The following is a 26,290-nucleotide window of genomic DNA, read 5'->3' as shown; positions in this document are numbered from 1 at the left end:
AACTTGAGGAATTATTTGATTTTGAGTCCAAAACATTCTTTCCTCTATCTGTGACTGCAGATGCTACATGTTATACTTAGTCAGAGCTTCCCATCTCCTTGAAATTGACATAGAATGACTTTCTGGGGGGTTGGGGATTTAGCTCAGTGGTAGAGCGCTTGCCTAGGAAGCACAAGGCCCTGGGTTCGGTCCCCAGCTCCGAAAAAAAGAACCAAAAAAAAAAAAAAAAAAGAATGACTTTCTGACATACACACCCAATAGCTGAACCTAAAATACACTTGTTTAAGGATCAGAGGGAAATGGTGCCAACCCAACGGTCTTGGAAGGATTTGTTTAGGATTCCTGAACGACCTAAATGTTCTCACACTTTCCTGGAAAGATTCACATAGGCAATCACAGGAGAAAGGAACTAGTTCATGTACTAAAGGAAGCAGGAAGCATTTGTTTCTTGTCTTTGTAAATGTGGACTACTGTCTTAGTTAGGGTTTTACTGCTGTGAATTGACACCATGACCAAGGCAACTCTTATAAAGACATTTAATTGGGGCTGGTTTACAGGTTCAGAGGTTCAGTCTATTATTATCAAGTCAGGAACATGGCAGCATCCAGGCAGGTATGGTGCAGGAAGAGCTCAGAGTTCTACATCTTCATCTGAAGGCTGCTAGCAGAATACTCCCTTCCAGGCAACTAGGATGAGGGTCTTAAAGTCCAGGCCCATAGTGACACACCTACTCCAACAAGGCCACGCCTCTAAAGAGTGTCACTCCCTGGGCCAAGCATATACAAACCATCACAGCTACCAAAGAGTTGGACAATTCCCAAAGTATGACATTTGACTTAGTATCTGGATAGAAATAACAGGGGACTTTAACCAAAAGGCAAGAGCTAAGACCAAAGAAGCAACAGAAAATAATTGTGGTGATTGATGTCATTGTCTAAAAGGTCTCACGACTAAGAGTCCTTTGCATAAGCTTGCTGTGGTAGTTACAAATCCCAGAAAAGATTCAAACCTGAGTGTAGCAATCAGCAAGTGTGTCAGTTTTTAAAACCTAGAATTCACAAATGTTTCATGGTTACATAAACTGTCAACATTATCACAAGCTGGAAGATGACTGAACTACAGCTTTTCCCAAAATCTTTACAACTTTTCAATAAATCCAAAATCATCCCCAAATTTAAAGGTTTAAAAAAAATCTGCGTACATGAACCAAGTTTGAGAAAAATGATTCCACAGGGGAAAAAAACATAGAAGTAGCAATCTTTCTCTAATATGTAAAAAGTTCTTACTAATCAATAATGAGCCAAAATAACCCAATTCGAAACTAGCCAAGGGTTTTGGCAAAGAAATCCCAGTGAATAATAAACATAAGATGTTTGACTTTAATTAAAATACCAGAAATGAAAGTACTGAGTAGATCATTGAAATTTAAAATTCAGCTTCTCAGGATTCCTGCTACACACCTTGCTAAGTACAGAGACGTCTACAGAAGGATGCGCAGTAATTAACTTTGCTCAAAATAGCTCCCAACAACAGTGAAAAGAGCACCGATTAAAAAAAAAATCCAAGATGACGACGTGTTAATGGGGCCTTGTCAGGATCAATGTTGTAGCATTTGGACACATAAGAGCACAACAACATTTCCAGGCAGACGCCACAAAAGCAACCCTTTGAGTCGTGCTGAAAAAACTGTCAGAAGACGCAGTCTCTAAACTGACATAATTAACTGCGACTTACGTTTTAACACATTTTCCTACCTGAACAAGACTTAACATAAATATCTGCATGAACTAAATAGAGCTCTGGCTTGATCTGTGTCCGATTATTCCCACTCATTAGCACTTACAGAGAGTTCTGCACACTTCTCTACTAGGCTCCGTTTGACATCCTGAGAAACTAGCCCGGATGCTGCAAGCTTGCTAGCGAGTCCTGCTCTGTGAATGGTGGCCCGTTACGTGGCCAGAATGGCTATCGATTCAGAGGGAGGATCCTGTGAGAGGACTTCCCTTGACAGGATCGACCAATAGGGCATAATCCATTTTGCTGAGATACAGCTAATCTGAAAAACCCTGTCAGTTCAAAATCTGGAGAAAAGTGTGAGGTTACACAAATTAAGACACAGGGAAAAAATGGGTTCACAGGGCAAGTTTTGCTGAAATTAAAGGTCCATCTTATAACTAACTATATAACTAACTATACCCCATACAATTGGCTGCAGGGCCCCATGAAAAAAATTTAACTGGAAATTAAATCAAGGCCCTTTATTTAAAACTCCTATATCTGCACCAACTTTTTAAAGCAATCTTTGGGTTGTAAGCATGGTTTGGATGTGTTTATCAATCCCAGATGTACCGACTGTAGGAAGATTATAGCTTAATTAAAACCCTGGCAGGGTCAGTAATGTTCGTATGCTAGATGTTTCTGTGCAGTGTCACTTGGGGACAATCAATTAGAATGCACCGCAAATTGTTAAACGCAAAAACCCAAACCAAGAGGCCTGTTGTCGCATGGAGGGCTCTCGCATGCATTAAGAGGTTAATTTATATTTTGTTCCAATGCATGCATATAAAAGTGATATTTATATCAGGTATTCATAGCTTCCTTAGATGATTGATATCAATTTCTCTTCATAATATGACCAGCAAATAAAACACACGGCGGTTCTAATATAAAGAAATAACATGTGACAGGAGTCCCTAAAACATTTCTATTTCGGACCTCACAAGCTAAATTGCTTTTGCTGGCCCTTCCACCTCCCAGCATGGTTGACAGACAAATTGATCGAAACATTGGAAAATAATATGCTTGCGAAATTTCTCTGGGTGAGTTTCCAGTCTTTTGAATTTTTCATACAAGAACAAAATGAAAGATTGCCTCCTTGATTTTCCCTCCATTATGCGGCCCCATCTTATAGAACAGGAACATACAATACTTCAAACAGCAGCCAGACGTTGTAAACAAAACGTGTAACATTTTTCATAAAACACCCCAGCCCTGGGAAGTTAAGAGAGTGGAGGCATCTCTGCCCTGAAGATTATGTGGTTCAATTACAATGAATTCATACATTTGAAGTTGCCTTAGGGCTTCTCATTAGACTTAGGGGTGTTTATTACAGGAGTACTGTGTGCATCGTTTAAGGAGAGAGGAGGCTGGGTGGTTTGATTAGAAATGTTGACAGTCGAGGTGTGTAAAGAATCGTCATTCACTCCCACTCTCCAACTTCAGTATTTGGATCCTTCATTTTTCATGACTTCTTTGCAGCCCCCTTTGAACCCCAGCTTTTGGGGTAGTGGGGGTGGGGAGTAGGGTATAGAAACTTTCCGCTGCACACCATGGCTGCTAATGGTTGGCCCTGACTTCCAGTTACTACTCTGGGCTATACTGAGACTAAGCGCTTCACAAGGAAAAAAAAACATTTTAAAAGATTAAAATTCTTTTTACCCACCGCCAGATCCTAATGGTGCTTAGCCATATAGGACCAAGAACTCAGAAAGAATTGAAGCCCTCCAGAGCTGCCCATGTGGGGTGTGCCCACCTTGAACCCCTGACTCCCGTGTAGTCCTTCTTCAGCTACCCTGGCCCTCAGGCTCTTACAGGATTTTAAAATGAATAGTTGTGGTAGCGTAGGATAGGCAGACTCCTCATACATTTAAATCTAGACTTCATGAAAAGTCTTATTAACTAAATTCTTTCCTCAATACTTGCAGGTCAAGAATCGATGAATAGTCAATTGTTTTTCAGTCAAAATTAAACAAATCATAAAAAATGGCGTAATTCTCAGTGCTGGAGATTAGATTTTGTGGGAAGTGTCTGCCAGATATGAAAAACAGAAGTCATTACGTTACACTAAAATAATTTCCATAGCAGTATTTTCATTCTAGGTCATCAGCTTTACCAGTCCTGGTGAACTCAGTCCAGTATTCCACAGTAACTTGTGTTGCAATGTCAGCTGGCGGCCTCCACAGGCACACCGCTCACAGGCTGGCCCGCAGACCAAGTCCCACCCAATCATAGAGAGGAGCATCACATCCTTTAGTGACACTCCCCGCTGAGTCGTGGGCTAGTTGAACTGTGATTATTAATGACAATGGTGGTGGTCTTCTAACGAGGTACCTGTGGGCTGAGCAGAAAGGTACTTCGGGAGACCAGGGGGAGCTGTGTCCATGGGGCTACGAATAAATTGGTAAGGAAGACAGGTGTCTGAGCAAGCACTAGAGTCTGCGCAGAGCTGCAGAGCTAGCTGTGGTCAGAAGCCAGAAGTGGGATTCCCTACGAAGCCATGGGGAACCACACTGCTGTGGGAATGCTCTGTTGCCTCTGAAAGCAGAAACCATGCCCTTCGCACCCTGCAGTGGCAACAGTCCCTTCAGGGAGGAGACACCTGTGTCTGGTAGGACCAGACAGCCGATGGCACTAGCCTGTCTGTAAAGGAGCTGCCCCACCAGGACTCCTCAGACACAATCTGAAGATGTCTCCATCATCAGTCCATTCTCTCTGCACCCTTCCACGGTCATACGAAGTGAAGGGATATCCCACGAATGTGTCTGTGACCCAGCTATGTCACAGGAATTGTACCCAGTACATTGGTTCTCCCGTGGAGGAAGGGTGGCCATAAAACCATTGCTCATCTGGTCTGATGAAAAGCAAAGGAGGGTGAGGTTTATCATGGAGTCAGCAATGGTAGGAACTTAGTACACCAAGAAAAGTGAGCATCATGTCTGAGTTTTAGAAAATCAGTGACTCCAGATAGTTAAAAATACGTTTAAGAAAGACAGTGAATCCTGAGAGCTGGTGTGTTTTGGGCTCATCCCCAGCCAATCACAGGCTAATCTCAACAAAGAAGATGAAGATAACCATCGCCACTGCCACTGCCTTGGTATCCAGAGACTCTTCAGGCACTTACGAGTCAGATGGCTCACACGCACGCAGATCTGAACACATAGGCGCTACGCAAGGGGCACACTCAGCAGAGGAGGAAGCCACAGCTCTAAGCTACACAATAGATGGAACTTGGCAGAAGTAGCCAAGGGATGACAGAGCTGGATCCTCACTTCTCCCAGCTCAATGTCTGGCCAATCTCTTGCCTCATGAGGTCAAATGCTAGACAACATCACCAAAACCTCCAAGTAATGGGATATTAAAGCTAAATGTGAAAAGTGCTCTTTAAGGCACTACTCATATTTTATAATGAAAGGAAGAAGTGGACCATTTTGGAGGCCAAAATCCCAGGGCATGTACTCTGGTCTGCAGCATGAGGAGAGTTGGTTGAAATGCCTGAACCTTAAGAGAGCTGGTGTACTGTGACACTGTAGCCAAGGGGTTGAAAGGGGAGCCATGTATACTGATGGCAAGAAGCCAGACCCTTCCAGGCTTGGGGCAGCTGCAAGATGGAGTAGTCTTCCAGAACACTCAGGACCATAAAAGACTTTACAAGGGACGCGAACTTTTTTGTTGTTGTTGTTTTAAAGCAACTTACAAGTTGATCCCTGTGATGGTTGCTACTGACTATCAACTGGATGAGCCTCTGGCCATGGCTGGGAGGAAGTTTCTAAATTGGATTAGCTGAGGTGGGAGACTCATACCAACAGTGGGTGACTCCAGCCCATACACTGGGGTCCTGAGCAAACAAAAGGGAGAACATGGCATGAGCACCAGCGTTCGTCTCGCTGTGCTTCCTGACTGTGGATGCCGTGTGAGCAACTGCCTAGAGCTCCTGATGCCACCACTTCACCATCCAAGATACACTGTATCCTCAGACTGTGAGCCAAAAGAAACCCTTTCTTCCTTAAGCTGCTTTTGTCATGCAGGGACATGAAAGGTAATTAATATAGTCACCAATAGCCAATTTCTAGAACGGCCCCCACATAGCCCGCAAATCCTGCTTTCTTTCTTTCTTTGAAAATCATATCGTCAACGTTTGGATCAAGATCAACTTCTTTTTTTCTCACTTGGAAAAAAAAGAGCATGAAGTCTAGTCAGGGCTCCCTCTGGAAACATCTGATTCATGCCACTCAAATCCCAAGACAGTTGTCCCTGTACAGGGTTCCCTGAATGTGGCTTCCTGACAAGGAAGAATGCCAAGAAAAAGGAAGCCCCATGACATCACCATTGTACTGCGCTGTACATCTGCTCCCATCAGGGGGGCACACAGGTAGCAATTTCAAAGTTTGAGACTAACATCATAATCATGGTTCATTTTTTTTAAAAATATACCATGCCAGGGAAAGATGTGCAATACCCAGAGCCCACTGTGCCAAGTATCACTCCTTGGGAGATTAGCACTGGGCCTCACCATCTAATGTCATAGCTTTAGGTGGTGTCTCCCTTATAAACAGCTGGGGCTGCTCTGCTGGGTCCCTGCTTCTGTGATTCAGAATGAGTGGTTTGCATTTAAAGCGTAAGCACGTTTCTCTCAATTGTTTATTTCATTGTAACGTGCCTTAAAGTCCAGTAATATCTAATGTCTTATATAAAAACCACACTGTGGAACAGTAGCATGCTTAAGTTAGGGGTGACAAATCCAAGAACAGCTCTACAATTTGGCTTCCATATCTCTGAATTGGTATTTCAATGACAGATGTTTGTTGCGGCAAAAACCTCTGTCAGAACAAAATTAGGTGATCTATCATTTTAAGATATGGTCTTCATATACGGTTTACTCGAAGATATCACTTGCCTCAAGCCAATTTTGACCAAGAACATTTTGTGATATGGAAGTGATTTGTATATCATCATTTTTGTGATAAATGTGCCTCTTGAACACAAAATAACCCACCATTCCACAGTATTACAGGGAAAACTCCTAGACCAGTAAATCTGTAGTAGCTTTATTGCCACTAAGATACTGAGTCTGGACTCTGCCAGGCTTTTTCCTTGAATAAGGTTGCCACTCGCTGCCTTGTGACTGCAGACAGGGTTTTTAATCCCGGAGAAGTACCTCACTCCTTCTGAGTCTTCCTGGGGAGACAGTTCTTTGTTTTTGTTTTGTTTTTGTTTTTTTTTGAGGAGGGTGGCTTCTGAGATCACATATTTGTGGCACTTGTTGAAGTATTGGATACGCTCTGACAGACACATGTCTCAGCCAGCAAAGCCTCTGGCTCTCCTGAGATGCCTGAAATCCAGAGTCTGTTATAGAGCTATGATCTGGGGTGGCTGGAACAGTCATTCCTTTGGGGAAAGACAAGAGGCTACAAATTGAGGGTGGCGGACCAGGTCTCATGAGCAGGCTGAAGAGCAATAGACCCAAGGGGTCCAAGGGAGCTGTCATGAAGAGACACCCTGGACGCTGGTATAAAAGGAAAATGGAGCAGGAAAAAGGGACCCTGTTCCACACTCCCACAGCTATAATACCCCAGACACAATGCTACCAACACAAAGCATCCAAGTGACATGAGCTCATCCTCTGAATGGAGCAAGCACATATCAGCCCCTTATGATGCTGCTAAGTCTTCCTACAAGCAGCTCTGGACAAAGCCAACATCCCTCCTCTGCTTGTAGAGCCCAAGATGCCTGGGAAGTCCAGATAAAGAACAAAGAAGTTCATTGAAGGAGAGAGCATGTTATGACAGAGGCTGCATCCCTTTCCCTGATGTGAAGCCCACCACACTGTGGCTCGCTCTAATTAGTCACTCATTAGAAGGGTCTGTATAACTATTCTGGGTGTCCATCTATGGGCTAAACAGGCTGCATAAGAAAGACCCAGACATAACATACCAAACCACCATGGCATCTCCTGCTTTGTGCCTTCGACGCCCACAGCTTGGTACACACTGCAGAAAAGGCACACGTGATCCCGTCCTCCTTTTCTAGTGCCAACCTGAGCCTGATGCATTACGTGATAGAGCTCATTTATGTGCATGTACATGTGTGGTGTCTCCTGGATTCACACCACCGTATTAAGAGCAGTGATTTTCTGGGAAGAAAGAACCACAGCTGGCCATCTCCCCTGAACACTGCCTGAAGAGTCACGAATGTTTGTAGGTAGGCATGAATAGGACACCCCTGGCAGCAAGAACCAGTGATGGTGCCTGAGGCACCTCCCAACATTCCCCATGGGTGTTGCCTTGCTGGTGAGGGTGGCTAATGTCTTGTTTGACAGTTGTAGGTTTGCTTTCAACACTCAATCTGTGAAGCCCAGGGAGGCACAGGGTTGTCGTCCAGCCCTGTCAGTTCTGCTGTCTGTGATCAAGTGAAGTCTCTATGCCAGTCTGGATTCAAAAGGCAGAAAAACCAACTCCATCTCCTGAGGTACTGCACGAAGACCTAGCAGATGGACCCAAACTGCCGTCCTCAGAAAACCCTGTGCACAAGGCTGACCCTGATTGGTGTCTGGGCTCGTGGACTTGGACAGAGCTCTGACCATTTCCTGACAAGCTTGGCTATCTGCAACTGAGCTGTTGGTGTAAGCCATGTAGTTTATATAGGCAGCTGCTTCTCTCTAAGGCATCGAAACCTCAGTTCTACGCCAGGCAGTGTCTCAATGTAACCAACCGATAAAAACTGGGTGGTGTGACCAGGAGTGTTCTGGTTGGCAACTTTTTGCACATTTCCATAGCCCACTGCTACAGAGACCTGGTACCTAACAGAGAACATTCTAGAACAATAAAAGCTTTTGCCACTGTCTCCAACTTCTTCCCATGTGCCTTACCCCTTTGCTAGTTTGGCTCTGTGCTCCTCTTAGTTAAAAAACAAAACAAAACAAAACTATAGCCATGGAACCAAGTCTCTGTAAGGTCCATGAGTCACTGACTGTAGAGGTGGGGCTTGAAATCTCCAACATAAATATGTGGTAACAATCACACGTCAAAAACGATTTTTTATATAAATAAGATAGGCTCTGTGTGCCACACCTATCTGCCTGCTCCACACATGGGGCTGTCCAGAGAGACAGAGAAGAGGGACTGGAGATGGAAGGCACAGGAAACAGCCCACAGGAGGGTAGACCCATGTGCATGGGCTTGTAAGGCCCAGAGGAGAAAGAGGGTCTGAGTTGCAAAGACAGGCAGGCAGTTCCTCCTAGACCACTAAAGCCTTGTGAGAAAGTCAACTGGATGGTGGCTTAGTCACCTTTTCACTGTGGTGACCAAACACTTAGCATAGACAATACAAAAGAGGAAAACTTTGGCTTGTAGCTTCAGACTCTTCAGTCTATGGTCCAATGACAGGATAGGCAGGTAAAGATATATCATCTTTCTCTCACTGTATGATTGATGTCCCAGAACCAGGCCCCACCTTCCACGGCTCCGCCATCTCTCAGAGTTCAGAGTTCAGAGTTCAGAGTTATTTCTGAAGTGAATGTAGAGCCCTGTGCATCTAGTCACTTCTCCAAAGCTATACTTCTTATAGAAGCACCCTGCTTATAAACAGGATCATGCCTTCATACACGCTTTGGGCATGGGATGACGGTCAGTCATATTCACGACATATCAGGCTATAAGCTCAGAACTAGGACATCTAAACACAGGAGGACACACATTCAAAAAGACCCTAAAGAAGGTCTGTGGTATGAGCTGGGACAGAGGTCAGGGCAGTGGGCCCACCTAGCAGGAGCCAAAGCATAAGTTGGGGTTACTGTAACCTTACCATACCTAGTCTGAAATACAGCCAAAAAGCCCAAGACACTAGGGGATGATGTCCTAATCCTGTGCTCCGAAATGAGCCAGTTCAAGTAATGCTCAAGTAAAGTTTAAGGAAGGACCTCATATTTGAGGCCAAATTCCAGGGATGCGTTGGCCGGGGCTCATTTCTGCACACCATATTCAATGTTCTTGTGGTGGAGAAAGTATACAGGCTGAGTCAGAATTTATACACCATATCACGTGAGGCACCTGGCATGGGTGCCTGCACACTGTATAATTAGCAATGTGTCTACCTCATCCAAAGGAACAAGAAATTATGGATGGGCCCAACTACTTCTAAATTTCAATATTTTATATTCATTTTCGATATTTTTTTCTCTCAGGCACAAGACATGAACAGTTGAAGCCTACAGTCGCATATTCATCACTCAGCAAGATATATTACAGCCCTCATCAAAAAGGCTGAGGGGTCCACGCACCGGCATCCCATTTTTCTAACACCCAATGCATATTATTCAAAGTGATGTTTTCATAGCCTTGTAGATCAGTTCAGAGGGTAGATTGTGTCTTTCACTATTTTTTTACTGTCTTTTACCTGTCAGTAGCTCAAGGTATCCATAATTCTTTAGCTTCCACATGAGGAAGTCACATGACGCCGTGATGGTTCTTCGTAGTTCTGTTGTTGACTACTGTTCTCTGCTGGTCCTGGTTTTGGACAGGGCCCGTGTGAAGAAGCAGGTTTCTACAGTGCCTGGTTAGCATTTCCTTGGACCAGTTCCCAGGCTGTCTGGAGCACATTTTCAGGGAGTGACAGGCTGTCTTTTAGTGGATTTTCTGTCTTCATGGAAGCACTTTGTTGGGGGTGAAGAAGAAGCGACTTTTAGACGAGTGGAGGCCTGTTAAAGGATATGTCGTCCACCATGACCATGTGGACAGAGCACAGGTAGGGATGGAAAGGGTCCACAGCTGTACCATAGGAGGGCTCGCTCAGCTGTGGGTCTGCAACAGAACCATGTGCGGCTACTAAAGCAGACCCCTGGATCGGGAGGAATAGCTCTCCAGAACACTGCGAGACAGAGGCCACTAGACGGCAGGTCTTCATCCACATCAATCCTTAGTTCTTGCAGCATGCAGCCCACCTGTCCGCAGCCTGGCTCACCATGGGAAGAGTAGACAAAGGGTTCAGATCCCACCTCCCTGGAGAGTTCCAGACAGATACAGAGTGGGAAAGGTCTCGGAGACTAGGGACTGAGCACTGAGACCATTCCAGCAGTCTGCTCCCAGCAGTATCAGAACACCCTAGCTAAGACTGGATCAGAGACTTTACGAGAACGAGAAGCAAGCTGTGACTCAGATTCCATCGCGGTCCAGGTAATTTTAATGTCAAGTATACTTAACTGTACTGCAGTACCACAAGTCACCAATCCATGAATGACAAACATCCCTCACCAGCACCACGTGACACCTGACCTTGTCTCTGAGGATGAACATGAGGCCTGAAAGGAAAGATGGATTTGGGAGGCTTGCACAACACCATTTGCTAAAACTAACTTCCATTGCCAAACAACAGCAAAAGCCTCATCATCAGTTATAGTAATAAAGAAGATCTTCTAAATATATGAACAAACAAAACCTATGGGAGGTGGTGGTGCCAAGACCACAATACACAGAACGCCACTCTCTCCAGAGCACCCACGGTGGGCTGTGTATGTGACTGCAGAGAGGGGAACACTTGAACACCTCTTGCTGTGTGCAGCACATGTCACACAGGTAGCTGCAGAGAGAGCCCAGGAGAGTTGCAGTCCCTTAAGCCCCTCACAACCTAAGGTCCCTCTGTGGGACAATTGGATTCTGCCACCAGACAGAAGAACTGGTAAGGCTGAGCATGTTCAAATCCCAGGGAATCTCAGAATCGAGAACAGCAGGAGTGGGGCCAGCTCCCTGCCAAGCTCTACCTGTTCTGGTTCCCGTAACCATGAGACCCCACTGAGAGGACCATGGCAATCAGTCATGTAACATGAACACCAGGAGTTCTCCACGCTAGTGAGGTATCTAGATAGGCCCCTGGTGTTTAGCCACTGAGCTTCCCTACCTGGGCATTCCTTCTCACAAAAGGTATTTAATCCCTGGGTCACCCTGAGAAAGGGGTATGCATTCACATCCACCATCGAATGAAGCAGTGTGAAGAACCACGGACTGTCTCCTTCATGAAGAATGATCTCAGAGGGAGGCCTTCGTTGTACATAAAGAGCTGCGCCTGGAGAAGGCTTTCTCTCTTCCAGCACTCACTTGGAACCAAACTGGGTTCTGCTCCAGTCCCAGGATCCATCTTTCCCTTCCTGCCTGGTACTTAAACACCCTGAAGGGAAGCAGACCCACAGACCCACATTCCCAATTCCCAGGAATACCCTGGCAGGGCACACAGGAGACTGGGAACCACAGCAACAATCCCAGGTTCCCACCCTAGAAAACACACACCGAGAACCCCCATTACAGACTGTGTTCTGCCTCCCCTGAGCAGCTTGCAGGTGGTGGCGCTCAAGCAGCCCAGTGGTGAGGCAGACACACTGCAGCTCCACATGGCCACACTCTCCAGAGCACCCATGGCAGGCAGTGTGCTCATCTACCCCTCTCCAAATACCCCCATGCCCAGGCATCATTTTTGCAAGGCTTAGTATGCTTGCAAATCCTAGTGAGTGGAGGTAACGGTGGGGACCTCGCCAGCCTCCTTGGGCCCCAAGTCAGTGTTGTCACCTAGCCAGAGCTGCAGTGAAAACATGTTCACAGAACAGACTCAGCTGCATCTGAACTGAGACAAGCAAATTCCTCAGTGGGAAAGAGTCAGAAAAAGTATGAACACTCAATCTGGCTGACCTACATGACGCTTTCAGGATTCCAAGTTTTACTTGTGACAAAAAAACCCTGTTGAGTTTAAAGGAGTTGTTCCAGGAAGTTCTCTCTGCTTCTAAGCCTGCGAGGAGCCTCACCTTGAATTGCTCACGTTAAGGTATCCAAGACAGACAGGAATGTGACAACCTGCCACAGCCCAGTGGATCAGTGACTCTAGAAGCTGGGGTAAAGCCAAAGTCAGGTGGGGTGCCAGTGAGGAGCAAGCCAGTCTACAAGGGCAACCCCCAGAGAATCCTGCTGCACAGACTTGTGTTTTAAATGCTATGTCAAGAGACTCACAGATGCTTAGACCTTAAGCTGCTGGATTCAGAGAAGAGTGGTGGCCCAGCATGCTGAAGGATTTTGGTCATGAATGGTATATAATTTTTTACAGCAAGTCTTGTTCCAGTCATAAAGTACTTCATTCGTCCACACCACTGCCCATCAGAATGCACACAGTTCACCTCTGCCATAGCCCTGTGCCTTCCTGTAGCCCAGGGGCTCTTATCTGCTGGCTAAGCGGCTCCTAGAAGACGCCGTTTTTTCCTGCATTCTGTTGGAGGGTCCGTATTACACAGCTCATTACAAGTGTTCCTAACTCTTAGACAATGACTCCATGGAGCCCGCGATGTGGCTAATGAAGTATAAGGCTGTAATAACAAGTCATTTACAAGTCCTGGCACGGTATTTCTAATGGAGGAAGTTTTTAATCATAAGCAAATGTAATCATTTATGTTAAGCAACCCATAGACCTGGCCAATGTAGCACAAACAGCCATTAAGCAAAAATTATGACGATAAGGAAGAGAATGGTAACATTGCAGATGAAGCAGTTTGTGCTGTCTGTGGACTCCAAGGAACTCTGTCTGATCAGAACCTTCCCAGGCCTAATTCTAGGCCTGCGGGTGGAGTCCGCATCTTCAAAGACAATTACAACTTTGGCCATGGGGCAAGAGGGAAGATACTGTTTAACTTTCAATTTGATATAATTGTCCGTGTGGCAAGTCTTCAATGGCCAAAGTGCTGTGACACAGGTAAGGCGGTGTCTGGGCTGACAGAAATAGGTGGGCTCATGCTCGCACTCCTACCCCAGGTCTAGGATGGCTAAGCTGGCACTATGGGGAGGGCTTGACAACCACTGGCCATGTACTCTTTTATGGCTCTATACCCTGTCCACCTCAGGCACTGTCGGTATTGACAGAGATGATACAGGAGTCTCCTGCCAGGCAGGGCACAAGCTAGGTAGTCATCTCCTCCACACTAACAATCCACACAGCAAAGACATCAGATGCCATCAGATGATCTAGAAGAAGAACGGGGCACCGAGCCAATGCAGGCTCCCACCACTGTCCTCATAGGGACCAGATGAGAAGAGGAATTTGGTCTTTGCTGAAATTAGTGTTAGAGCAAACATCTGCAAAGGTGTGACCCCCAGGAACAGATACTGGGAGTTCTGCGTTCGCCCGCTACATAGATACTTTCCAGTAGCGGCAACGAAGACAAAGGGAGCCTGGGAACAGCTTCAGCACCAGCAGCACCAGGCTTTAATGGCTGAATGAAAATAATCTGTCAACAGGCCACAATAAAAGATGTTCAGCTGATGAATGTGTCAGCGCTTAACTGCTTAATAATTTATATATTTGTGTTGGACTTTAACACTGGACTGACAGGACACATAAAATACGCAGGTAATTTAACTCAAAGCCTCTGACTAGGCTCTGTGTACATAGTAGGAACTCTGAGGCTCTCATGAAAATAAAAGAACTATGGGAGATGGATAAGCAGAGTGTTTTGCAAAACAGGGTCAAGTTGGACACTTAAGTTCAGCCATCCATCGAGAACACTGGAGAGGATAAGGGAATCCCATCAGTATTTGAGAATGGGAATGCCTTTTGAGAAACCCACCCCAAGCTGGAGCACCTGTGTGCCACAAAAGGTTACCTGCAAAACTGTGTGTGAGACACACATCCTAAGAATTCCAACTCACAAGCAACCTTCAGACTCCTAAAGTACACACCCTATGAACTGTCTCAACATACATCTAATCACGTCTCATTGTTTTACATAAAAATCTGCACACGGAGCCTGAAACCTTACCTTGCAAGGTTCATGGATACTGGTCAAGAACACCCTGCACTCTCCCATCGAGATGATTAATGTAGGCACCTTTTTCACAGAATGTCAGGCTCTGCCTTTTTAACAACTGACCTTTCACAGGATACTACTGAACCCATAATTCCACTTTTGTTCAGTTTCTTATTAGTGGAGTTAAAATTAATACTTATGGGAATGACGGCTGGGGTGATGTGCGGTAAATCTTGAACAGATCAACCTTCCTTCCAGACTGTCCAATGATCAGCAGCGCGTCAATGTACAGAAGAGCATGCCCATGAGTGAAGGCGCAGTCCTTCCCAAAGACAAATTAGGACTGTGTGCGGACCATTTTGGAGAACAAAGATGTACATTTTAAGAAAGACCTTAAAAGTTTGAAGGGTTTCTTTTCCCCCTTCTTTTTGAGGACTTAATAAAATTCCTAATTCCAATCATAAATTTGAAAAAATGTACCCTTCCTCATCTTTCTAGAATAGTCCTGATGACTAGCAATGATATATGACACAACACACTCTGTGGCCCACATTCATCTCTGAGGAGTGACAATTTAATAACCCATCAAGGCAACATGAGATGCCAAAACCACTTACCTTACAGTGGGATCACTCAGCAAGGAAAAGAGATCAGCGGCTAATACTCAAGAAATCGCCCTAAAAACACCAGGAAAAAAGTGGTCGGGGAGACAGAGCTAGGGCAGAGCTCTCTAGTTATCCTTGGGAATCACAAATTACTTAAGGACTGAATTTTTTTTCCACCATACTAGCCCTTTTCATGTGTAGACATACCTAATTTCTATGAATCCCTCAAAGGTCCAAACTAGTTTTAGCTTCCAAGATCTTATGGGAATCAAGGGGTAAGAGAAGAAGGCTACTGTGTGTCCAACTGTCCATTCTTATTAAATATTTGAAAGAAGCCATTCTGAATAAATACTGGATACATAGGATACAGGCCCACCTATGGTGTGAGTCAACAGGACACATTCTGTTCTTTTAATCACGCAGATTATCCATGAAGTCACTACCAGAAAGAGACAGGATTTAGGTGACTAAGAATACAGAGAAAGCAAAGATGGCAACAGTGTATCCTGGGATGCCCAGTATTCCCGGTGTGTCTGGTCCTGACAGTATCTAAGCCTGAGAGAGGCAATGACTCTCAGCGGTCTGGCGTAGCACCTGACTATCAAGCAAATGCCTTCACAGACCCAGCACTGCTCACCGGAATCTCATCTTCCAAACTGGACACTGGCTGTCACTGTCGCCATGTGGGTGAGATGCAACCCGGCACCCTACAGTAACGGGAAGACTTAGCATTGAGCTGAGATCCAACCAAGGGCATCCGGGACAGAAATAGGAAATGGAAAATGAGAGAAAGTTGAGAGAAAAGAAAACATGCAGAACCGATCCGACACACCTTGAGCAAGGCTAGTCTAAGCTGACTACATTTTCACAGAAGGACAGGAAGTAGGGTCCTGAAAGCAGACGCCAGAGAGCACGCAGCATCCGTGCCTCTCTTGGGCACGGCGCAGGGTAGCAATAGGAAAAGTCACAGAAGATTGTCACAGGAGCCACCAAAGAGCTGAAATGGGATTTCCAATCTCCAAATGGAAGACCTGAGGAGAGGAGAAACAGGAAATTAGCTGACGCTGGCGAAACGGTACCTCTGCGCCAGAGGATGGGCTGCGCGCATCAGGACGGTGAGCAAGCACCCTCAAGGCTGGGGCCAAACTGCATATCTAGTAATAGGCACAGAGAACCTGGAGAAAGGCCATAAAACATCGATATTCTTCACTTCTGTGGAGAGGGCGACAACTCGGGAGGAAAACACACACACCACTCTCCCATTTGCATCCCATAATATTCCCTGTGAGCTTCGGGCTCAGGGTCTATCAGATTCACTCAAATGGGCAATATTTCAATAAGGATTTCCCAGAAAAGCCCACCTTCAACTTCATCACAGCCTATTAACCAAGGTGTTATCATTTATATTTGGCCGTTTATCAAAAATGGATAAGCTTTCAATTTTAAACGGACTCTGAAGCCCAATTCCTGGAAACGCCCCTCCCACACCCAGACACTCTCCAGGCCTGCACTAGGTGCTGATGCCCCTGCTTGCTGGAATATGCCTGGATGCTTGCCAGACGGAGAGCGGCGCACGGATAGACAGAGCTTCCATTTCACCTTTGAGAGCTCATATTCTCCTATACTTTAGAATATGCATCATTGTAAGTACACAAGTCCATTCTGTCCTTCTACAAGGTTGAAAACAAACCTAGGCACTCCCTCTCCCTAATTTAATAATTCACTCCTGAAGATGTTTAGAAAGGGAGTTTTCAAATTCGAGGTGATAGGAACTAGTTATGATGGTTTCCCTCTAACATCTTAAGAGGTAAAACAAAAAAAAAAACCCAGCCTCTGCATGATTTCCAAAGCCTGGCGTAGCCATCATAATGGGATGAGATGTTACCAGGTGCTCCACTGCCAGGGGAAGCTTGGAGAGATGTAAAAATTCAGAGACGTCTGCATAATCAGAACACAGCACCAATTAGCTAATTAACATTCGCTAACCTTGTGAGTTATGTGTGCATCAAATGCACAAGATTCTAAGGGTCCTAGAAGCAAACTAATTTCTAGTGTGTAAGAAACGACACACACATGCCTTTGAATATGATGTTTAAGACATCGAAGATACCGAAATTCAACCCCAAGTCCGGGCTGAGACTGACATGGAGATGCCAGATGGGTAAGACCTTAAGAAAAGGTGGGAAGATGCCCAAGGAAAAGGCTCACCAATTTTCTCAAGCAGACCTCGTGACAGAACACCCTGGGGACCAGCCAAGATCCAAGACGTTCATCCTACATGGCACTCCGCAACCGCTCCCAGGGGCAGGCTCCGGCAGCAGGCTTTCAGAAGGGAAAGAAAGCAATATATTTGTATATATTGGGTATTTGGAAAATGAAGAGGCATGGGGTGTCTCTGCACCTCAGGGACCACAGAGTAAAAAGGATATATGGCTAGAGATAGCAGAGACTACAGAACATCAGGAAGAGACTGTAACGTTCAGCAGACTGTAACGGTCCTGCCTCCCTCCAACACCATGCAGCCTCTAGACCTCTCTAAAGTTAGTCCACATTATCCAGGAAAGCCACCCCACTGGACCACGGAGGCTAGGAAAGGCCCATGAAAGAGAGGCAGGGTCTCACCAACATCAGCTCTTACTCTCATAGAAGTGTGTACTTGAAAGACAGGGGTTTTCAAACTTCTTCTTCTTACTTAAAACTCCATTTAATTATATTCAAATAATCCATGTCCTAAGGCCCCCAAGGAACCCATTCTGTTCAGACAACAGTGGTCAGTCCGGGAACAGAGCTGAGCAGGATGGCTGAACACCATCATCCCCATCATATCTCCATGGCACTGAGTGAAAAAAAAAAAAAAAAAAACTCCTAAACTCTGCAACCACAGTTATTGTGTGCTTTAACCATGCGCTAGGGCCACCTTAGCAAGGATGAGGGCTCTGTGAGACAATGTGTCTGTGTCTCTCTCATCCCCCTTTACATGGGCAAGCATGGACTCTGTGCCAACTACATAAACACATTATGGCCCGGAGGGTTAGGACTTCAAGTGCTCCCACTGCACCCAGCAGAGTAGATGCTAAGACAGTGAAACTCTACTTTGTCACTCTGTCTACAGGTGGAGGTAGAAGGTAAGCCAAGCCAAGAGTCTGTTAGCACCATCATGGTCAAGGCAAGAATCTCATGGGCTCTGAATATGCAAGGCAGAGCCTCAAGGAACCTACGATTTTCACAGCTGCCTGCCATTCCAGAGGCAGTAGGTGCAGAGGCTCTGGGGTAGGGCGGGGGACCCACTCCGCTGAGAAGCCCCAGTACCGTACCGTGTGGCGCCCTTCATCCCAGATGTAGCTGGATGGATCTGACTTTGGAGACTCCCCACTGGGATGACAATGCTGGTTGGCAGCTCCTGTGAAACTCCCTGGCCCCACATTCATAACTGCGCCACTTCTCATGAAGAATACTTTCCATCAGCTCCCAACCCTGCAATGAATCAATCCTTTCAGCCCTCTGGAGCACAACACTGGGTCCTCCAATGGCAGCCTTAGGAAGCAGGAAGGAGAAGCCCCACATTCGAGGACCTCCAAATCCAGGTGCAGCCAGCCACATAAGAGATGATTCGATTTTAACGTCTTCCTTCCTTGAACTTCAGCAAGAGAACCATATGCTAACCTTGGGTTTCCATGCCCTCCCTGTTCACCAGGCGCTAGGACCCCGGATCACCTCCCAGGATATACATCACTTCACAGGCAAAAGGATGCAGTTCCCAGTGGTCTCCTTTACCAGCTCCTGCCCCACCACAAGCAAAGACATTCTGATGATAAAAACATCCATCCCTCTCCACCCAGCATAAACTAGTACCACTAATATTAATACATTTAGCTCTAGATACTATGCCACTCTCCGAAGAGAGTCTCTGACCCAAATATCAGATACTATTAAACTGAGGGATAATCTGAAATCTGTTTGCATGTGTCTACTGAACCCCATCGAAGAAATTAAACTACATGGGGTGGGAGAGTTGCTGCGCATGGTTAGGGAGAGACATCGTGGAGGATCCGGGCTCTGTGTCATTAACTCTCCCATTCCCCTCATTAACAAGTAAAATGTTTTTCCTGCTTGAAAAGTTTTAATAAATAGGAAAAAACAGGGTAGCTGACATAGTTTTGAATGTAATAGACAAGGGCTTTTAATATTTTTACATGCATTAACAAAAAAGCCAGAAACAAGGCTAAAAGTTTACATATGTTTATAAAGAAAACATGAAATACCCTACAGGGAAGGACCGCAGTGCCTTCCATTTCTCTAGATCTACTTGATGGTCCTTGGGAGACGTCCAAGGAGACGGTAGATGAGGGAAGTGGCTGACCACCCCTCACCACTCCCCGATACCCAGAAGTCCTGGGGACATGGCCTCTACACCACCATCATGCTGGCCATTCTGGGCAGGCGACAGACCCAAACACATGGTTTAGCTGACATGGATACAGACGGTGACATGATTTGGCAAGTTCCTCGTGGCTAAAGTTCAAACTGAGAATGAATGTCACAGAGAATTGCACACCACATAAACAGGCACCATGCATGCTGGTGGTCCTGTCACTTCACAACAGACTAAAACCTCAAGTCTGCTCTCTTCACAGCTGCTTTCCCATGTTCAGGTAAGCACACACCACTGGCTCCTGAGCTGGTAAATCAAGGTTCACAGCGTCAGGAACAGACTGTGCAGGTTAGCAGCTGAGAGCCCAGACATACTGCTGAGGCTGGGAGTGTAGCTCAGTTGATGGAATGTTGGCCTAAGATGCCTGAGGCTCTCTGTTTGACTCCCAGAGGGGCTTACACCAGGTCGAGGTGGTGTACATCTGTACCTTTATGGGCCCGACGCTGTTCCACTGCACCAGAGATGCCCACTGTAGCCTCTGCTGTACGTGGGTGTGCATGAGAAACCTACTTCAAAGGTTTGGGACAAGACCCTTCCCCACGGGACAAACCCACACTTTTTCCAGCCATGGCCACTGAGCCTGGCCCCAGCTGCTGAAGCCCGGCACACTCAGCACCATTGTCTGGGCAAAAAGTGTCACATTTCAAAATATTATTTCCAATAAAAGTTTTGTTTACCTAGGGAAGATTTAAACACACCAGAAAACTTTGAAGGAAATAAGTGGCCCAGTTCTTTTTAATAAAATCTGTGCTTGGATATACAATAACTCTTCCTAGGAGAGCCAGCAAACTGGATGAAGTATGGACCAGAAACTCCATAGTTTTGCAGATGAATTTAGAAAAGAGAAGCCAGCATCTGGGGGAGGTTACCTTTGGGGTATGTAATAATTCAGAAGGATAAACAACTTCTTTTGCCTAGAAGTGTGCACTTTCAGTAAAGGGAATGAAGAAGCAGGGTGGAAACGTCCGGAGTGCGGTACTATATGTACACACACCCTCACGCACAGTGGACGTGCACTGCTTTTCTAGCCAAGAAATGAATAATCAGCCCACCTCAAACCTCTAGCTTCCTATTGTAATAGGCTGTCTTAAAAGTGTCTCTTCTCATAATGACACCCTTCTACAGTGGTTTATAGTCTCTTTTTAGCTTGTCTGAGTACCCGGGCGAGACACTGAGGCTAGAATGGTCACATTCTACTGTGAGAATCCCTGTCAGGAGCCCCTGGATCAATGGGCACACAGTGAGGGGACACTGTGGCATCACATCTACTTCCACAGAAGGATGGAGAGTGTCACCTTCTGACGCTGTGACCTCAGCCCTATCATCTCATTCAGGCCATTCTGAAGGTAGCTGTGAAAAGACAAGGTCCCCTTACTGCAGGGTTAGATGCTGACCAGACTGAGGTTGAAAATATGCCCCAGGGTCCCTAGTGAAGGAAGCTGCCAGGTGACAGCATTTTTCTACAGCTGTGTACAGCCTTGGCTCATATTGCAAAGGAGAGAGAGGACAATGTTCCAGGAAGGAAAAATAAAAGGCAGACACAAGGAAAGCAACTTAAAGATACCAGTGAATCTACTAGCAGCCATCTCTGAAGAAAACTGTGACCCCAATCAGGATTACAGGGCTGTATGCTTATAACCCTGGCCCTCAGAAAGCTGAGGCATGAGGATCCTGAGATCCAAGACACCCTGGGCTACATGGAAAGACATTAGATAGAGAGACAGAGAGGGAGAGAGACAGAGAGACAGAGACAGACAGAGAGACAGAGACAAACAGAGAGACAGAGAGAAAAACTGAGACTATAACTTCATACTTAAAATGAGCCAGCACTCTGCTAGCAAACACTGAGATTAAAATTGCCTTAGGGAGGTCCAGTGCCCTTCCACAGCTGCTCGAACCTGCTGGTGAACTTTGGCAGTGTAGCACGAAAGCCATGTTCTTTCCTTACAACACATCTGTGTGCACATACATGAAGAGCTGGTAAGAGATAAGGTAGGTAGAAGCTGGAGGCCACAGAAGAGACTGAGAGAGCTGTAGAGTGGAAGTGGACGCTTCTCTCTGTGGTCTTGGAAAGCAAGGACTTTAACTTTACATCTGATTGGGAAGCGTGGCCAAGCCAGGAGGAAACCAAAATTCCTCAGAGGAAGAGCAGGACAGACTTCTAGTGCTCTTCCTAGAACACTGCCACTCTCCGCAGTCTCAGCCTATCAGACTGGTGTGTACAGAACTCAGTTCCTGCTGGGACACCCTATAGCCTGCCACAGATGTGTCATATCAGGTCTGGCTTGGATGGAAACAAATGACTTTCACCTCAGAGATGCAGAAAGCAGAGACTACTTAGCTAAACCCAGCGCTGCAACAGTAACTAGGCTCCAAGAAGGCCAATGCCAGAGAAATCTTTTTCACAACGTAGGAAAACCTGAATTAACCTCAACATACTACAAAGAGGGTGTGGATGCCCCAAAGCTATCTCACAGAGACATCCATCTGCTGCCTCCTCCACTGGCCCCCAGATGCTCCCTGTTCCTGTTCTCTCTCTTCCTTTAGTCCTATCTGGGACTTCTTGGTGGCCAGTCCATGTTAAAATGACTTTCTGCTCAAGGAGGTTTTTCCTATGAGACTGTATGTCCTAGGAATGCTAGAAGCTACACCCATAATTCTCACCAACATGACCACCTAATGTGAGCTGAACAAGGCAAGCAACAGGAGATGGGCTAAAAGAAATGGGGGAAAGCCCAGGAGGCCTCAACCCTACACAAAGAACTACAGGGGATGAATCCTCCAAGTGGGAGAAACAGTCTTCTCCAGGGAAGAGCACACCAATTAGTTATCCAACTCCAAGTGTCAGCCCCCAAAACAGGCAAAGAGGTAACTTCATACAGACTCAACAGTCGTTATCTAGGAATACACATGTATATATGTATACACACATACATGCTACAACAATTCATGGATTTGAAAGAGAGCAAGGGGAGCATATGAGAGGGTTTGGAAGGAAGAGGGGGTAAGGGAGAAATGTTAAAATTATATTGTAATCTCGGGGTTGGGGATTTGGCTCAGTGGTAGAGCGCTTGCCTAGCAATCACAAGGCCCTGGGTTCGGTCCCCAGCTCCGAAAAAAAGAAAAAAAATTATATTGTAATCTCAAAACAAACAAAAAACAATGTCTCTCCATGTCACTGTGGCTTCTCTGGTGTTCCTTGCTTGCTTCTGCCTCAGTCTTTAGACAAAGCACCATTGCCCAGCTGCCCCGACAGGGCACATCTCTGAATACCTTCCCTCTGCCATGCCACCCTCACCCCGCCCATCTGAGGTTGTGGTACAATGTCTCAACTTAGTCAGCAGCGCCCATTCCTTTTGCCAGAGTCTTGGGCTTGGTCCCACATGACCCCAGCTTGGACAAACAATGCCCCCCTCTCAGGACACCCATATTGCAGTTCCCCATGCCTATCCCTGAGCAGGGATGGGCTCCCTGCAGGACAGTGCTGCCTACTCCTTGTGGCATCCCCCTAGGGCCTGTCACATAGCTTGTGACATGTGTGAGATCCCCATGTTCTGAGAATGAGGGGATTAATGGGGAAGTCCTCGGTGAGTCCTAAACTTATTCAATATTCTTAGGTCAAAAAGATCCACTTCTACTACTTGATAGGTGACTGGAAATAAAAATTCTAGACGAACCTACCATAAGACAATGCTTCAATTTAATTCGAAATTTTAAACCCATTTAACCTTCAGCTCAATTAAAATTCTGAGCTAATGGCGTGTAGGAAATATCCCACACATCAGAAACACACAGCCCATCTAATTACCGCTACAGTGTTAAAGGAAATGATTTAGCAAACAAAATATGCTTTGAGTGTCAATGATATTAACATCCTGAAAACACAGCCGAAGCCCTCTGAAACATCAGGGAACACTGAAGACACACTAGGAACAAGAGAGGATTCTGGTGCTGGAGTTCAGCCCAGCCTAAGAAAGGGATGTGGGTCGTAGACAGCACACAGCTGTGCTTCACAAGTGAAGTCAGAAGGGGCCATCTTGCCTGGTGGAAGGAGTCCACAGAGCACAGACATGGCTGGCCATCTCCCCTGCTCACCTAACTGGAGGAGCCAACAAAGCCTCAAACGTGCTGTGGCTTTACATCTGTAGCCAGCAAAGGTGAGCGAGCCTGCTCCCTCTCCTCTGGGCCTGAATTTCCTTCACTATGGAACATTTTCCTCTACAGCCACTGGCCCTCAGGTGGCCAGAACAGCACTTGCCTTGGGACTACCCTAGGGTCCCAACATCTGGGGGTGGGGGACTCAGGAAGAACCTCACTTGGGGAGAGAAGGCACTCTGTGAACTGCTGTGTGACTAGAGGCTCAGGTGAGTAGAGGGTTTGTCTGTGCCTTCCTCAGAACTCCTCCTGAGACCCTGTCATGTGCCTCCCCACAACACTTCCACGTCCTTTCCTGGGAGTGACTGAAGGATGAGGGGCTGTAACACACAACAGGTGAACTCTTCTGGATGGAACAGGGGACAGGCATCAAGCAAGGGAAATCTGCTACCCAGCTCCTGGCAAATAGCAGGGGGAAAGAAAAATGGCCTCTGGGTGTTTCAGTTGCCACTTAAGCTGCTCTTCTTGGACATTTAAATGAACTCATTTACAGAACAACTCAAGCAAGCCCTACATTGGCCACTGGCAAATCTTCCTTGTTACCTTGATTGGGTTTAGAATCACCTAGGGGACACACCCTTGGGTACTGCTGTGAGGATGTTTCCAGAGAAGTTAGTTAGGAGGAGAGAACCACTCTGAAATGTGGGCAGCAGCATCCCATAAGCTGGGGGTCCAGAATAAATAAACAAAGGAGAAAAGGAATGAAGCCAGCTGACTGACAATATCCCCTGCAGTCTGTCTCCTGGTCCACTCAGACTTGAGCATGCAGCCTCTTACTCGCACTGCCACAGCAGGCAGCTACTTCTGCCATCAAGCCTTCCCCAGTGATAAGCTAAAACAATCCCCGTTTTCCTTAGATGGCTTCCTGTCAGCTTTACGGTCACAATGATAAGAAAGGTAAATCACACACCTGCCAACTGATTTCTCAAAGCCAACCCTCACGAGATGCTGGAGATACGACAGGATGAGGGACGCAAGAGAACAAGGTCAGTAATGTGGTGAAGGCAGGCAGTTTCAGGGCGCTACTATGTGATCATCCACTAGAAAGGACTGTATACTTAGGCCAGCCAGCAAGGCCACACTACCAGGTCTAGTCTGTCTACACCACAGGGAGCAAGGGCCAGGGACCAACTCCAAAAGGCCCCAGTTCATCAAGGCAGAGAGCAGTGTCACAGCTAATTCCACTGGGAATGGTTATGGTATAGACACAAACTCTGACAGGATTCTAGGTTTGAGCTACAAACCCTAAGAGCCTCCCTACAACCTGTTGCGTTTTCCTGGAGTGAAAGTTACTGCTGAATGGAATCCTGAGGGGCCCGGTCCTTGATCAGGAAATAGTATTGGATAACCTGCAGGTGTACACAAGTCCTGATGCCACAACCTGTAACACAGGCGGCCTGGACTTTCCCTCCATTGAGGGTTCATGGCCTGGTTTGATTCCTAAGCATGTCCAGACTGTACCCAGCCTATGTAGGGCTCACTGTGGTAGGCGATAGGAACAGGTGCATCTTCCTGCCAACTTCCCCCTCACACAGGCACAAACACCAGTGTTGTAAGACACCTCTCAAGGAAGCTTATGGTTAAGAGTAATGGATTTAAGGATTTTTATCTCAATATGCCTTAGAGGCAGAACTCTACCCATCCCTGCTTAAAGCTAACCAATTTATCTCTGTTACCTTAAAGTGTATATATTACTCCAAGGGTTGGAAACTCAAAAAATATCCTGCGTTGACGGGCGGTTCATATTTTAGATGCACACATCTTTTTATTTTTTTTTTTTAGCTGTCATTCAACCATTCTTTTCTCTCGCCAGGATGATCCCTGCAGAATGAAGTAGTGGGCTTGCTCCTGACTCACCAATGCAGGCAGGTACATTTCCCAGCCCTGCCTTCCAAGAGTGACAAAGTCCAGAGGCAAGGCTTTAAGGCTTTGCTTTTTTGCTGATCTGGGTCCAGAAGATAAGGATTTCTGAGTCCTAGTAAAACCTGTCTCTGCCTTCTATTTGGCATCAGGTAAGCACAAAGTAGGCAGGGAGCAAAGTCAAGAGGCAAGTTGAGGTATCAAAACCATTTTCTAGATCAGAGGCCACACAACTTCACAACTGATATAGTCTGCCCTTCTGTGACCACACAACTCTATCTGAGGACTACGGACCAACTACAGAAGGACGGCATCAACTGTGGTCCACCTAACAGAGCTGGTATCTGCTGTCTCACGCGCACCGTGCACCACTCCAAAGACACATGAAGAGCCTGCTTGTAAAGCTGAACCTGAAAGACCAGATAGATGGATGCTTTATGATCCTCCCACAGAAACATCTTGCTCAGACCTCCCCTCAACAGGCTCCACATTAAAGCTGGCCACAGCATGTCTGCAGACATCACGAATGAACCTCTGCCAGCGCTGCCAGAAGGGGCAGTCAAGTTCTGCAAAGTAGAAAATGGATTCTAAGCAGTTTACACATTCAAAATACAAAAGACGTTATATGAGCTTAGTTAGCCTACGTGTGGCACCCAGTATTACACTGCTTTACTTTTATTAACAAGGTTT

At 46.2% G+C, this 26,290-nt stretch overlaps 1 protein-coding gene and 1 long non-coding RNA gene across 3 annotated transcripts in view; both read right to left on the bottom strand.

The window, feature by feature from the left end:
• Positions 1-26,290, bottom strand: part of Mgmt (O-6-methylguanine-DNA methyltransferase) — a 232,650-nt gene that overhangs the window by 145,319 nt on the left and 61,041 nt on the right. The gene's annotated exons all lie outside the window — the stretch shown is intronic.
• Positions 13,145-18,627, bottom strand: LOC148007837 (uncharacterized). Of its 2 annotated transcripts, XR_015647596.1 has the most exons (4): positions 18,468-18,627; positions 17,792-17,989; positions 17,362-17,475; positions 13,145-16,184 (listed from the first exon to the last, which is right to left on the bottom strand). It is a non-coding gene; the product is annotated as an uncharacterized LOC148007837 (long non-coding RNA). The 2 variants fall into 2 exon arrangements; XR_015647603.1 differs by lacking the exon at positions 17,792-17,989.

Source organism: Rattus norvegicus, chromosome 1 (assembly GCF_021556685.1).
Source record: "Rattus norvegicus strain SHRSP/BbbUtx chromosome 1, alternate assembly SHRSP_T2T, whole genome shotgun sequence".
Classification (NCBI taxonomy): domain Eukaryota; kingdom Metazoa; phylum Chordata; class Mammalia; order Rodentia; family Muridae; genus Rattus; species Rattus norvegicus.
The sequence above is the reverse complement of the archived record's forward strand: the minus strand, read 5'-3'. Positions and strand labels throughout refer to the sequence as shown.